The 15,234-nt window shown below is 43.7% G+C and overlaps 1 long non-coding RNA gene across 3 annotated transcripts; it reads right to left on the bottom strand.

The window, feature by feature from the left end:
* On the bottom strand, positions 674-10,442 carry LOC106505648. 3 transcript variants are annotated; one of them, XR_001300254.2, is made up of 4 exons: positions 9,865-10,442; positions 6,642-6,860; positions 1,298-1,325; positions 674-934 (listed from the first exon to the last, which is right to left on the bottom strand). It is a non-coding gene; the product is annotated as an uncharacterized LOC106505648 (long non-coding RNA). The 3 variants fall into 3 exon arrangements; XR_002338012.1 differs by lacking the exon at positions 674-934 and having other exon boundaries at positions 1,140-1,325; XR_001300253.2 differs by lacking the exons at positions 674-934; positions 1,298-1,325 and adding an exon at positions 2,020-2,405.

Here is a 15,234-nt window from a genome sequence, read left to right as displayed (position 1 = left end):
CCAAGGTCCCCTCAGGCAAACATGCTCACCCAGTGAGGCAAACCTAGAAGTCAAAGAGGCCGATAAAGTATCTCTCAACCTCACTCCTGACATCCTGAGAGAGGGACCGAGACAGTGGCAAAGGAGAAGCCCGGAGCCAGTAAACACTGGTGCAGAAACGACTTGGTTGCCACTGAGAAGAGAAAAAGAATGAACATGGGAACAGCATCGCTGACAATCCCATCCTTGTATTTTAAGCAAACTGATGATGCAGAACTTGGGAAGAGGCTGGGGGAAGGTGAGAAGTCTGAACCGTGGCTCTATGGAGGCTGGCCATCTGGAAACGAACCTGCCTCATCAAACAATCCCTAATTGTTTTTAATAAGATGCCTAAGTTATGTTTGGCTGCCTCTGCTCTGCACAGTCTCCCTGTTGAGACGGTGTTTTATTTTCTTATGAAACAATAAGGCCAATATAATTAAAAAGCAATGAACATATTCACCTCCCAGTGACTGGGGCAGGTAATTACGAGCTCCTTCTTGGAGGAAGGGTGGTTGTTTTTCTTCCTTGTGTTGCAATTTTAATAAAGAAGGAGATGGCAGGGGCAGAAGAGCGCTGGTGAAGTTCCAGTCTTCATTTGTCCTTCCATTTACAGAAAAGGAGCCTTGCAGACTCGAAGAGGGTGAAGACCGAAACACATGCCTGTCTGGCTCACCATGGATGCCTGCACCCAGCACAGTCCCTGGTACTGACAGGACACTTGGTCAATAATTGTTGTCTGACCATCAGCAAGGGAAGGAAGGACAGAAATATTCTTGGATTACCATCTCCGGACCAGGCACCATGGAAGGACAGTCACGATTTTTCCCATTGATCTTTCTCATGTAGAATTAGGTACCAAGATTGGCGAGCGGCAAATGAGTTGAGGAGAGTGGGTGTCCTGACAGTGGGTGTCCTAGGAGAACATGCTCAGGGTCAGCATCAGGGTGTAAAGAAAGTAAAAGGATGATAGAATTTTTTGGTGGGGAGAGGGGCCCCACCTGTGGCATATAGAGGTTCCCAGGCTATGGGTCGAGTTAGAGCTGCAGCTGCCGGGCTACACCACAGCCAAGCAATGCCAGATGAGAGTGGTGTGTGCGACCTACGCCTCAGCTTACGGTGATGCTGGATCCTTAACACAATGAGCAAGATCAGGGATTGAACCCACATCCTCATGATTACTAGTTGGGTTTGTTACCACTGAGCCACGACAAGAACTCCCAGAAAGAATTTTTAAATAGTAATTTCCAGAGAGAAGCAAGAGAGCAATATATCTTACCTGAGATGGAAGACTGACATTTCCCAACCTATGAAGAGATGAAAAACAAATAAGCACCTGGTGATATAACCCTCACTAGGGGGACCGGCGAGGCAGGAAGGGCAAGCAGGCATTGTCTTGCACAGGATATGGAGTCTCAGACATTTTCCTTTGGCTGCTGCTTCATGAACACATGCTGCTTGTCACAGAATGAGCGAAATGCTTCACCTGTGCTGGAATGTTTACACCTCCTGGGCGCCCTGTGAGATGTGTTCTCAAAACCCCAATTTACCAACAAAGAAACAAACTTTGGATGCTGAGAAACTGGCTCAAGATCCTACAACAGCAGCAAAGCCAGGATCTAAACCCAAATCCCGTTGTCTCCAAAGCCTGGGCCCCAATCTCCGCACTTTATTTACATCTCACTTTACCCAAACTTCCCACTTCATCTCAGATGCAGGCAGAGTCCTTATAGCTGATTCTGTGCCTCCAGCTCATGGTTTTCCTAGTGGCCGTGTACAGACATAGCCTATATTTTGTTTTGGTTTTTTTTTTTTTTCGCCAGTGGAAGCCTTTTTTTTAAGTTGAAGTATAGTTGGTTTACAATGTTGTACCAATTTCTGCTGTACAGCAAAATGACATATTCCCTTTCTTATATTATGTTCCTCCGTATTCTATCCCAAGAGACTGGATATAGTTCCCTGTGCTTTACAGTAGGACCTCATTGCTTATTCATTCTAAACGTGTAATAGTTTGCATCTCCTCACTGCAAACTCCCAGTTCATCCCACTCCCTCCCTCTTGGCAACCACAAGTCTATTCTGTAAAGACAGCCTATTTTTAATGAAACAATGGCAAAATAGCCATACGTGATCTTATTCATTCAACGATATGCCTTTTTAGTGCTACAGGGAAGTAGGTATGAAGGTGACTTTGCTGGTAATAATAGCATGTTCTTGAACGCCTGCTGTGGGTCTTCACCGTGCAACACACTTCACCTGTGCCAAGGGATGCATAGGCAACAAGCCTCTGGAGTTCAGGTGAGGGAGCCATGGTGCTGAGCCAGTGGTTCACAGAAGACTTGATGGAAGGGGTGACATTTGAGCAGAGACCATAAGACTGGCAAAACCCTGGGACAAAGAGAGGATGGGTGAGGCCACAGGGGACCTGTAGGGGAGGAGTCTGAGGAGGCTTTAGGCAAGTTTGCTACCAGAGGGGAGGGACTGGGGAAAGGATGGCGCAGGTGACACACCAGATTACAGCAAGCTTGAAATGTCCACCTAAGGATAAGGGACAATAAGTAGTCAAGATTTTTAGATAGCTTTTTGGGGAATCCCAAGGAAAGGATGATTGGAAATGTGCAGTGAATTTGGTGAATGGCAAATGATTATCAGAGAAGCCCTGCATCTCCTACAGGACTTGCAGGGACTGCTTCCACGGCCAGGGTAGGAGCTTACTCCTCATTGATTTAAGCTTCAGGGAAATAACTGGGAATACCCTTGTGGCTTAGCAGATTAAAGACCCAACTTTGTCTCTGTGAGGATGCGGGTTCCACCCCTGGCCCTGCTCAGTGGATAAAAGGATCAAGTGCTGCCACAAGCTGTGGCATAGATTGCTAACACAGCTCGCATCCACTGTTGTTGTGCCTGTGGTGCAGGCCGGCAGCTGCAGCTTTGATTTGACTCCTAGCCTGGAAACTTCCATATGCCACAGTGTGGCCATAAGAAAAAAAATTTTAATGAAAAAATGTTTTAAAAAGGAATTAGCTGGTTCAAGGAAGTCAAGAGTCCAGAATAAGGTTGGTGGCTTAAGACAGAGCCAGATTGGAAGCTCAAGCCAGCCCATGGGTCTGGGTCATGGTCTCTCCATCTCGTAGCTTCTCTCTATCCAATGTAGGCATCTTAGATGGCTCCCCCTGTTCCCCCAGGCCAGGCCCTGTCCTCTCTGCTGTATTTGTTACAAGAGTCAGTCTCTTTCAACAGAAATGCCAACCCACCTGGAATCCACTCTCTTGGTCCCAATATCCCCATTTGCCCACCTTTGAACCAATGTCTGAGACCAGAGAGTCACAGGTCTCTGCTGAGCCAGCCCTGAGCTCTGACCCCACATCTGGGGTAGGGGGTTGCACCCTGAGGACTAGGAGTGTGAGGAGCAGGTCCTTAGAAAAGAAACCAAAAACCAAGAGTTCCCATCGTGGCTCAGCAGTTAACAAATCTGACTAGCATCCATGAGGACGCAGGTTCAATCCCTGGCCTTGCTCAGTGGGTTAAGGATCTGGCGTTGCCGTGAGCTGTGCTATAGATTGCAGACTCGGCTTGGATCCTGAGTTGCTATGTCTGTGGCATAGGCTGGGGCTACAGCTCAGATTCAACCCCTAGCTTGGGAACCTCCATATGCCGCGGATGTGACCCCCCCCCAAAAAAGAAAAAAAGAAACCCAAAACCAGGATATTGTCACCAGAAAGTGGGGGGCCATTGGTCTGGTAGGCAAAAACAACAGCTGTCCACAACAGCAGCTCCAGGAAACCAGGCAGATGGAGAGCCACTGGGAATGCACAGGGTTGGCATCCGTTTGCTGAGGCGCCAGGATCGGGAGGATCCTCCACAACTAGGTGCTGCTTGTTGTCCTCGGGTGTCTGGGCCCGTAGTGGGATTAGCAGTTGCTAAGAGGAGTCCTCAGGAGGAGCGGATATGAGTCTCCGGGTGGGCTGGGGGAGTGGAGTGGATTGCAGGAAGGAGTTCTGGGAGCTGAGAGCCAGAGGAAGCATTCAATGTGTTCATTTCAGCAGTGTCAGGCCTGCCAAACCAGGGTGAGATTTGTATGCCTGATTTTCCTTGCAGAATGTTGTTCCTGTGCAAATCAAGTTGCTGCAAACACATATCTGCCCCACTTAGGCTTAAATCCTGCATTTCAGCAAGTCTGCTGCTCTTAGTGCTCAGGAATACTCAGACCTTCTCCTAACTGATGCACTGATGATGGAAGGAGGAGGAGTCTTTGCTTGACCAAGAGTATCTTTTTTGGCCACAGCCTGTGGAGTACCCGGGCCAGGGATCAGATGTGAGCTGCCGTTGCAACCTTACACTGCAGCTGCAGTAATGCTGGCTCCTTCAACCCACTGTGCCGGGCTGGGGATCAAACCTGTATCCTAGCACTGCAGAGATGCTGTTGATCCCATTGCACCACAGTGTGAACTCCAACCCAAGGTATCTTTGAGAGCCAGGATTTTCAGAGAAAGGGGTTGGCCCTTCTTAGTCACAAATAGATCCTAGTGAACAGTTTTCATGAAGGTCATCTAGAAGTCATCCACACAGGCTCTGGAACCACTGGCAGCTCTTCAGAGGCTCTGGTTTAAAGTGCATCCCATGTAGACCCACCCCCTAGCTCAATCCTGATTGCTTATATATGCATCTGGTGATGGGTTTTCGTTTCTTTTGTTGTTTAAGCAGTACCAAAGCCTAGATGGCCCTTAAATGGAGTACCTCTGTTAGACAGTCCCTCTGTTTTGGGGCCTCGATTTCCTAATCTATAAAATTGATGTGCCTGGGCTACATAATTGCTCTTGGTACTCTCTGTATGTAAATATCCTGAGATTTGAATTTATAAAATCTAGCTAACCCGTCTGGAGGATCCCAAGAAGCCTGTTAGGTTGAACATCAAATAGACAGATCTTCCTAACTTCTGGTGGGTTTATGTTCCCATAAAGTCATCACAATTTGAAAATACCATTAAGTTGAAGAGTTCCTGTTGTGGTTCAGCAGGTTAAGAACCCAACTAGTATCCATGAGGATGCAGGTTTGATCCCTGGCCTCAATCAGTACATTAAGGATCCATTAAACTTACGGAAAACACATACACTGGCCTACAGTTGAGCAAACTCACCTAACACGAAGCCTATGTTATCATAAAGTGGTTTATTTGGGGGGGGGCCACACCCACAGCATAAGGAAGTTCCCAGGCTAGGGGTCAAATCAGAGCTGCAGCTGCCAGCTTACATCACAGCCACAGTGATGTGGGATCCATGCCACATCTGCAACCTACACCACAGTTCACGGCAGTGCCAGATCTTTAACCTACTGACCAAGGTCAGGTATTGAACCCTTGTCCTCATGGGTACTAGGTGGGCTCATTACCACTGAGCCACAGTAGGAATTCCCTCATAAAGTGTTGAATATCATCTAATTTATTGGATACTGTATTGAAAGTAGAAAACAGTGGTTGTATGGGTAAATTGGTGGTTTACCCTCACGATTGTGCAGCTGACTGAGAGCTGTAGCTGCCCAGCTTCACAAGAGAATACTGCTAGCCTGGGAAAACAAGATCACAATTCACAATTTGAAGTTTCTACTGAATTGCATATCACTTTTGCCCCATTGTAAAGTTGAAAAATTGTTAAAGTGGAACCACTATAAGTTGGGACAGTCTGTGATCCAAATTTATACCTTAAGGCAAAAGTTCTCATTGGGGAGTTCCCATGGTGGCTCAATGGGTTACGAACCTAACTGGTATCCATGAGCATGAGGGTTCGATCCCTGGCCTCGCTCAACGGGTTAGGGATCTGGTGTGGCTGTGGCTGTGGTGTAGGCTGACAGCTGCAGCTCAAATTCGACCCCTAGCCTGGGAAATTCCATATGGCACAAGTGCGGCCCTGAAAAACAAAACAAAACAAAACAAAAAGTTCTTACTTGGGAGTGATTTTTGCACCCAGGGAACAACTGTGGAGACCCTTTTGGTTGCCACAAAGGCAGTGCTATGAGTGGTGAGGGGTTAGAGGTCAGGGCCTCTAACCCCTGCCTACAGCACGTGGTATAGCTCCCTGAACAAAGTCTGATCCACTGAAATGTCAATCAGTATTGTCGAGGCTGAGCAGCTCTGTCTTTGGGTGTTCAAGTTTGTCATGTTATCATCAATCTGATCCTCTAAGCTTCATATCTCCTTGGTTCAGCTGAGAAGTTGCTAACAGCTGTTTTTCAGGAGTCTCATGAACTAGCTACATATTTTCTGGTTTTTCATTTTGACTTTCCCTTAATATATGAACCACTTTCTATGCTGTGACACATGGTTACCAAAGCTTTTTTTCTCCCCCCTTTCTTCTCTCTTGTGTTTCTTTATGCCATACTAGTTTGAAGTGGGGGCGAGAGGGACATCTGTTTGGGCCTGAGCCTCTGGAGGAGGCCCTAAAAATGTCTTGAGAAGAACTGAGTTGGAGACCAAAGAGGCGGCTACGTGTGAAGGCCCTGGGCAGCCCTCTCAGCTCCAGAAAGATGATGCTAAAAGAAGCGCTAAGTGCTCCCATCTTGTGTTTATACTATTCCTATTCCATAAAGGGAAAAAAAAAAAAACCTTAAATTAAATTAAGAGGTGCTTACCAGCCTTTAAGAGTTGGAGCTTTCTTTGTAATTTTCCAGAGCCAGTTGGCCAACCAGAGGGCTGTGGCATTTACGAGATGAACACAATGTACATGTGAAATGATGGCGTCTGAGTTACCAAACTATTTATTTCATTGAAATTTGTTCCATTTCCCCCAGATGATGAACTGTTCATGCGTGACTTATCTTGAGTTTGGCTTGACAAAAGTCTGTGTGTTGCTGGAAAAGGAAGACAGGAGAAAACAAATTGATAATACAGAGGGTTAGATCTACAAATGACCCATCTCCCCGTCTGTGTGATTTTAGGATGAGAGGTGGTGATATCATGATTTTGGTTTAAATGCACTTTGGAGAAATGGTATAAAGAGATTTCCTCTAATGGACAAATAGAAGCAACTTAGAATTTCAGTCTCATGACTTCAAGAAAAAAATTTCTAACTAGCAGTATGAATCCTATACCAAGCTCTCTAATGGACGGCTTGTTAGATAAAATAACTGTAAAAACTTGAACTCAAGGTCGGCTATAGTTGCTATAAATCATTTGGAAGTCAAGATTCATATGAGAATTAGTTTCATGCTTTTTAGGGTACTATACAAAGTCTATATCGGAGGGTACTTTAGTGTAACTTCATTTTGCTGACCTGGAGGGGGCAAGGAGGGAGTTTGACCAGAAATATCAAATGCCCTAGAGGCTGAGGTTGTTCTAGATGAGCAGGTGGTGACTCTAACTTGTTCATTTGAAACAACTAACCAACCAAGTTGTCTCTGATCCTCCTCCTAATTAACCACAAGAGCAACAAGCTCACTGAGCCCATCTCAGGAGGCACTGGCTCTTTATCAATAGATTTCTTTTTATGAGGGCTCTTAACCAATATCTTCTTTTTTAATTTTAATTAAAGTATAGTTGATTTATAGTGTTGTTCCAATTTCTGTTGTATAGCAAATGGACCCAGTCATACATATTTATAAATATATACACACACACATTATTTTTCTCATATTGTCTTCCATCATGTTCTGTCACAAGTGATTGGATATAGTTCCCTGTGCTATACATCAGGTTAACCAAGATTTTCTGATAAAATCCCCATTTTGAAGGTGTTTTGTCCACTACCACCTTGATTTCCAAATTAAGTGTTTTATAAGTGACACATGCCCTGACAAGTTTGCCTAAGTGACTTGTCTCAGACTGGTCACAATATTGGCTTAAGGATTTGGGAGGGTTTGCTCCAGAAGAAATCTAAGGGGAAGTGGAAATTGTTTTTTTAAAAAGAAATGAAAAAAAAAGTAAAAGAAGTGAAAAAGATAAAATAGATTGATAATTGAAATTTAACCCATCAGTGGGCCAGCAGCATCAATTAAAGTGCTGGGTGTGTAGGAAAGGAGTTCCCATCATGGCTCCTGGTTAACAAACCTGACTAGCATCCATGAGGATGCAGGTTCAATCCCTGGCCTTGCTCAGTGGGTTAAGGATCTAGCATTGCTGTGAGCTATGGTGTAGGTCACAGACATGGCTCAGATCCCACGTTGCTGTTGCTCTGGTATAGGCAGGCGGCTACAGCTCCAAATCAACCCATGGCCTGGGAACCTCCGTATGCCAAGGGCGTGGCCCTAAAAAGACAAAAAAAAAAAGAGAGAGAGAGAGAGAGAGAGATGTAGGAAGGTGCTTAAGGCATCAGAGACAGGAAAATAGTTGGGAGGTATTGAAGTTGACCTTTAGGATCAGATTGACCTGAATTTAAGCTCCCACTTTGGCAAAAATCACAACCTCACAGAACTGGGATTTCCTTATCTGTGAATCTGATGAACCTCATGGCCTCATTAGGATTATGAGAAAATGCATGTAGAGCTCCTAGCCCATGCTTGGCATATTGTAGGTGCTTAAGGAATGGGAGCTGTTGCTGCCACCATTATTTTTTATATATACCTACTCCCGCTACCCATGATAGCATGCATGATTATGTTTAACAGTGTTTGAGATAGGAAGAGCAAAGCCTTTTCTCAGATATGTTCACATGCTAATCATGAAAGCTGTGAATACATTACTCCTCCCTATGAAGTGGACTTTGCAGATATGATTAAGACTATGGACTTTGAGATTAGAGAGATTATCCTGGATTATCCCTGTGGACCCGTCTCATTGTATGGATCCTTAAGAGTGGAGAATCTTTCCTAGATGAAATGAGGGAGAGATGTGATAATAGAGAAAAGGTCAAAGATTCAAGGTTGCTGGTTTTGAAGATGAAGAAGGGGCTGTTGAGCCAAAGAATGCTGGTGGCATCTAGACCCTCCAGGTGTTGACACCATGATTTTAGTTCAGAAAAAAAGCTGTATCAGACCTCTTACCTATAGAATTCTATGTTTCGAAGTTCATCTTGTTTTAAACCACCAAGTTTATGGAATTTGTTACAGCAGCATATAACAAACTAATACTTGGAAAGTAATCTTTTAGTGCCACTGCATTGTTTCTTTCTTTTTTGGTACTAAAATGCCTAGAGTTTAATGGAAATGATGCCTTTTCTGCTTTTGAGATGAAAGGGCAGCCCAACCATAGACACATTTTCCAAATATAATAAATATAATCCAGCATCCTTAAGAACTCAGGAAAGAGATACCTTTTATTAATGTTTTTTACATTTTCATGTAAAATTATAAACATCAGAAATGTAGAGAGATTAATATACCCATAACCTAGATTTAACAGTTGTTAAATTTTCCCTGCTCCCTGCATTTGTACTTTTCTTTTCCTTTTTTTTTTTTTTTTGTCTTTTTAGGGCCTCACCCAAGGCATATGGAGGTTCCCAGGCTAGGGGTCTAATCAAAGCTGTAGCCGTCACCCACACCACAGCCACAGCAAGGCCAGATCCGAGCCACATCTTCAACCTACACCACAGCTCAGGAAACACCAGATCCTTAACCCACTGAGTGGGGCCAGGGATTGAACCTGCGTCCTCATGGATACCAGTCAGATTCTTTTCCACTGAGCCACAACAGGAACTCCTCTTCCTTTAAATTTTTGATTGAAGTGTTTAAAAATAATTCATAGTCATTACCACACCTTAACCCTAAATATTTCATTATGTATCCTAAAACTGAAAGAACCATAATATTATTATTGAAGCTAACAGCATTCATATTAATTCTCTTATATTATCTGATACCCAGTCCATATTTAAATTTTTCAAATGTCCCAAATGTTGTTTTATAGCTGATGTGTTCATACCAGAATCCAGTCACGGACTGTGCATTTCATTAGGTCATTGAATGGTGTCTTCTTTTTCTCAGTCCAGAATGTTCACTCACTAAATCCCATCCCACATGTTTATTTCATTGCATTGACTGTTGAAGAAAGTCAGTCTTCTTGCAGGTAATCTCACAGTTGGGACTGGTCTAATTTAATTCTACTTGGTGACAATTTCTAAAGAAAGCATACAAAGAAAAAATATTATACTCCAACTTTTCTGACTCTATATTATTTTTGATCCTTCCAATCATACACTTATTCGTCAAAACAAATCAATCAGCATGTATTAAACACTCACTCTGCCCATTTCCTGAGCACTTACAGTGAAGAAACTCATTCCCCAGGCTCTGTAATAATGAATTAAGTCTTAAAGCAGGGAATTTTCTTTGTTTTTATTGAAACATCAAGAATCTCAGAATTATTTTTCCTAGCAAAGAAAATCTAAGAGAAGGAAAATGTGTTGGAGGAGTTCCCACTGTGGCTCAGCAGGTTGAGAACTCAACTAATATCCATGAGGATGAGGGTTCAATCCCTGGCCTCGATCAGTGCATTAAGGACCCAGCATTACCACAGCTGCAGTGTAGGTTGCAGATGCGGTTTGGATCCCCCATTGCTGTAGCTGTGGCGTAGGCTTGCAGCTTCAGCTCAGATTCAACCCTAGCTTGGGAACTTCCATAGGTTGCAGGTAGGGCCCTAAAAAAAAAAAGAAAGAAAAAGAAAATGTGTTAGGAAGTTTACACTGCAGCATAGCAGGATTGGCAGTGTCTCTGCAGTGCCAGGATGCAAGTTTGATGCCCCATCCAGCACAGTGGGTTTAAGATCTGGTGTTGCCTCAGCTGTCACAACTTGGGCTCAGATCTGATCCCTGGTCCAGGAACTCCATATGCCACAGGGTGGCCAAAAACAACAAAAACAAAAACAAACAAAGAAGAAAATGTATTGGACAGCTAAGTTTGGAATTTGCATGATCCTGTTACTATTACCACCATTAGCACTACTGGCTGCATCTTATAAAGCTTCTGTTAATGCCTGATGTTTGAAGCACATTACTTGCAGGGGAGTTATTATTTCTCACTTAATAATATTACCATTTTATAAATGATCCAACTGCTGCTGTAACAATCAAATATTCAGCCAAATGCCTCATAGCTAGTGGTGGCAGAAGTGGGATTCTAACATTGGTGTTTCTGCTTCAGATGCTGAGAGTCTCCACACAAAGCCTCTGTTGTGCTATTTCATGGTTGCTTAGGATTCAAACTGATTATTCTGTTTGTGATGGCAAAATCATCAATTTTGTTGCTCATATGTGGTATAAGCATGCCATTGAAAGTTGTTTCAGCCCCCTCCTCCTTCATTCATTTAACAAAAGTGGCCAGCTGATCTGCTGGGAAAGATCAGACATCCTGGGGGAGTCTATCCATTTCATTGTGGGCCATATGATCTCAAACATGCTCAACTCAACTCTGCTGATATTAGCATAAAAGCAATGAAAGGCAATGCACAAATGAATGAACTTTATTTACAAAATTGGGCTCTAGTTTGTCAACCCCTGCCTTAAAGCGAAGATAGCAAAGTGGTTGCCAGTAAGACAAACTTGGCCAAAGTTGTCTATGATCAGCTTGCATATTGTTCAGTTTTTTAAAAAGTTAAATGTCAACATTTAAAAATCAGGATATTGCATGCAACAAGCTACATGTTTCTGACTGTGCTGAGAAGGAAGTGGATGGCCTGGTGTTTAGGCCCTCAGTCCCACAATGGGAAGGAATTGTGTAGCTGCTCTCTTGAAGTGGGCATGGTCTGTCCAAATGCCCCAGTCCTCACCCTTCTCTATTGTTTTCCTGATGCAGAGGGTTTGTTGTCCTTGATCATCTTTAGGCTGGCCCTGTTTCCTCATTGATCTTAACTATCTGGTTCTCTGGACACCTGCATTTCTAAGTACCACCAAAATGGGAAAAGATAAAGATGTTGACTGATGGGGAGAAGGTGTTTTCATAACAATCTTGAAATGTAAAGGCAGAATGATAACATCTGGCTGTAATTTTTGCTTGCCTTTTTAAAAGTACAATGACTTGTCCATTATTAGACAGTAAAAGATAATTTGAACCTAACATAGTTCTTCCTTTAGAAGATGCAAATCACTTAGCCATTTGACACTAAATGATGTGAACAGGCCTGGCTCTGCTGAAGTGTAGGGTGTGTCAGAGTCACTTTGCATTGCCTCCAGACAACCTCTTCCTCCTGTTCCCTCCTTTCCACTTCAGTAGCTCGGTGTCCTTACTGCTTAATCCTCATCCATCCACCTTGGGTGGAACTGTTTTTGTTTTTTTTTTTTTTAGTGATCTTTCTTTAAATTTAAATGACACCATTAAAGAAAGAATTTTTTTTTTCTGGAAGGTATCTAATAATATCATTCATTCTAAGAGAGACAAGACTTAAATCATTTCCTTTTGCCTCTATCCAGGGATTATTAACGTTTTAATTCAAAGGAGAAACTTGAAATTTATTAGTGGCAAAGTTGTGGAATTTGGGGGTTGGACAGAGATTGGACAACACCTTTGGTTAGGGTGTTGGAGCCTTTCAGGTATGTGAAGCCATACAGGTAAACACCTATTCCTAAAGTTGTCCCTAAGTGTTACGTGAGCCAAAACCTGGAGCCATATTTGACCAAGGTAGATGAATTACAGTGCATCTGAACTCAGGTCTTTGTCAAGGTTTCCCTTCCCTTTGTCAAGGTTTCCACAGGTGGCTTCCCTTACCATGGGGAGGGTAAAAGCTTTGGTTTTCTGATCTGTAGTGCACAGGGGGTTAGGTTAAATACAGCAGTATGATTTAAGGGTACTTGTGCCAGTCACCTCCTATCACTTACCAGGTTTCCTTGCAAATCCCACCACATTTGTGTGTGTGTGGGTGTATTTTTAGGGTTGTGGTGTATGGAGGTTCCCAGGCTAGGGGTTGAATGGGAGCTGTAGCTGCTTGCCCACACCATAGCCATAGCAATGCCAGATCTGAGCTGAGTCTGCAACCTGTGCCATAGCTCATGGCAATGCCGGATCCTTAACCCAGAGCAAGGCTAGAGATGAAACCTGCGTCTTCATGGATACTAGTCAGATTCATTTCTGCTGAGCCAAGAGGAGAACTCCTCTACCCACTTTTCATCAGAGACCTCCAGGTAGTCAATCCCAATCCATCAGAACTGGCAATTGTGGTGGCATTCCTGTGAGATAAATAGAGAGGTCCCTGTCTGCTCTCACATTCCATGAGTTCAAGGACCATATGTGGGTCATGTTGAAAATTAGCAGGCAAAAAAACATATTCAGTGGACATGTGGCTCCTTTTGGAGATGAGAGAAGTCTCAACAGTGCTTTCCTTTGAACACACAGGAGGGATCTCACTTCTCATGCAGGCCCTCACTGGAAGGAAGGGGTCATGTCATATAGATGGGGTTATGATCACACGGTGGGTACCTTTAAGACTCACTCTTTCTGACACCAGGACCCAACGATCTTAAAAACTGGGCAGAAAGAGCTTGTTTATGTTTGGAGTTCTCTCTAAGGCCACTGTGAATTGTTTGGGATAGCAGTTGCCACAAGAGACACCAGAGAGGCAAAATCAAGAGGTGCCACTAAATGTTTGGTGCTGAGTGCCCCATCACCTGTGGATTTCTTGGGAGTGAGTGCTGAGGGGAAGGGGAGTCTGCGACAGAGCAGATGTCCAGAGTAACAACTGAGCTGAAACCTGACACCCTGCAGCCGCCATTCTGGTGGTACTGGTCCAGATGTTTCTCCTCACAGTCAGGGGATGGCTCCACACACACAGCCTTTTCGGGTATTGGAAGCATAGCCGGGCCCTCCCAAGAACATTGTAGCCAGACATCCCTGCTCTGTTCAGATTTCTCACATAATGCATTTGTGATCATGATTAGACCATATCATTTATTTACTCAAACCCTGCAGAAGCTTTCATCTCACTTAAGAGTAAAGCCAAAGGTTTCCAGTGGCCCACGATGTGCTTATGCAATCTGGCTGTCACCTCCCTTTCACCTGTGCTGCCCTCTTTCTTTTTTAAACTTTTATTTATTTATTTAGATAAACATTTTTACTATTGTAATTTTTTTTTTCTTTTTTAGGGCTGCAGATGCATCATATGGGAGTTCCCAGGTTAGGGGTCGAATCAGAGCTTGGAGCTGCAGGTGCCAGCCTTTGCCACAGCCACAGCAACTTGGGATCCAAGCTGCGTCTGCAACCTATACCACAGCACACAGCAATGCCAGATCCTTAACCCGCTGAACAGGGCCAGGGATCAAACCCACGACTTGTTGGATAGTGGTTGGGCTTCTTACTGCTGAGCCACAATGGGAGCTTCCTATTTTTTAAATTTTTAATTATTTTATTATGTTTATTTTTTTAATTGATGTATAGTTGCTGTACAATATTACCTAAGTTACAAGTGTAAAATATAGTGATTCATAATTTTTGAAGGTTATATTCTCTTTGTAGTCATTATAAAATATTGGCTATATTCCCCATGTTGTACACTACATCCTTGTAGCTAATTTTATGCCTAACAGTTGGAACCTCTTATTCCCCTCCTGCTGTGTTTCTCCACCACTCCACCCCCAACAAGTTAACCTCTGGTTTGTATTTGATATCCGTGAGTCTGCTTCTTTTTTGTTTATATTCACGAGTTTGTTGTATTTTTCTTATTCTCCTTCTGCTCCAGCCATACTAATTTCTTGGCTGTACCTCTAACAGAGCAGGACTGCCTCAGGGCCTTTGTACTTGCTGCTCTGTCTGGCTAGAACATTCATCCCCAGATATTTTCACAGCTTATTTCCCTGACTACTTCTATGAAGGCTTCCTTGGCCACCCCAGCCAAATACATTCTGTTCTGCTCCCAGTGCATTTTTTTCTCTTTATTACTTTGTATCAGAATATAGACTTTTTTTTTCTTTGTCTTCATTCTCTGGCACTCCTACTACTATGCGCAGGGGTTTTTATTTTGGATCACTCATGGACCTATTTCTAATGGATGGGACAGTGACTGACACATTACAGGAGGCCAATAATTATTTTAGAATGAATGTATGATTTCTAGGCCCATTGTATCTATCTCACTGATTTTTTTTTTTTTTTTTTGTCTTTTTGCTATTTCTTGGGCCACTCCCGCGGCATATGGAGGTTCCCAGGCTAGGGGTCAAATCGGAGCTGGAGCCACCGGCCTACGCCAGAGCCACAGCAACGCCAGATCCGAGCCGTGTCTGCGACCTACACCCCCGCTCACGGCAACGCCGGATCGTTAACCCACTGAGCAAGGGCAGGGACCGAACCCGCAGCCTCATGGTTCCTAGTC

This window comes from Sus scrofa, chromosome 13 (assembly GCF_000003025.6).
Source record: "Sus scrofa isolate TJ Tabasco breed Duroc chromosome 13, Sscrofa11.1, whole genome shotgun sequence".
Lineage (NCBI taxonomy): Eukaryota > Metazoa > Chordata > Mammalia > Artiodactyla > Suidae > Sus > Sus scrofa.
The sequence above is the reverse complement of the archived record's forward strand: the minus strand, read 5'-3'. Positions and strand labels throughout refer to the sequence as shown.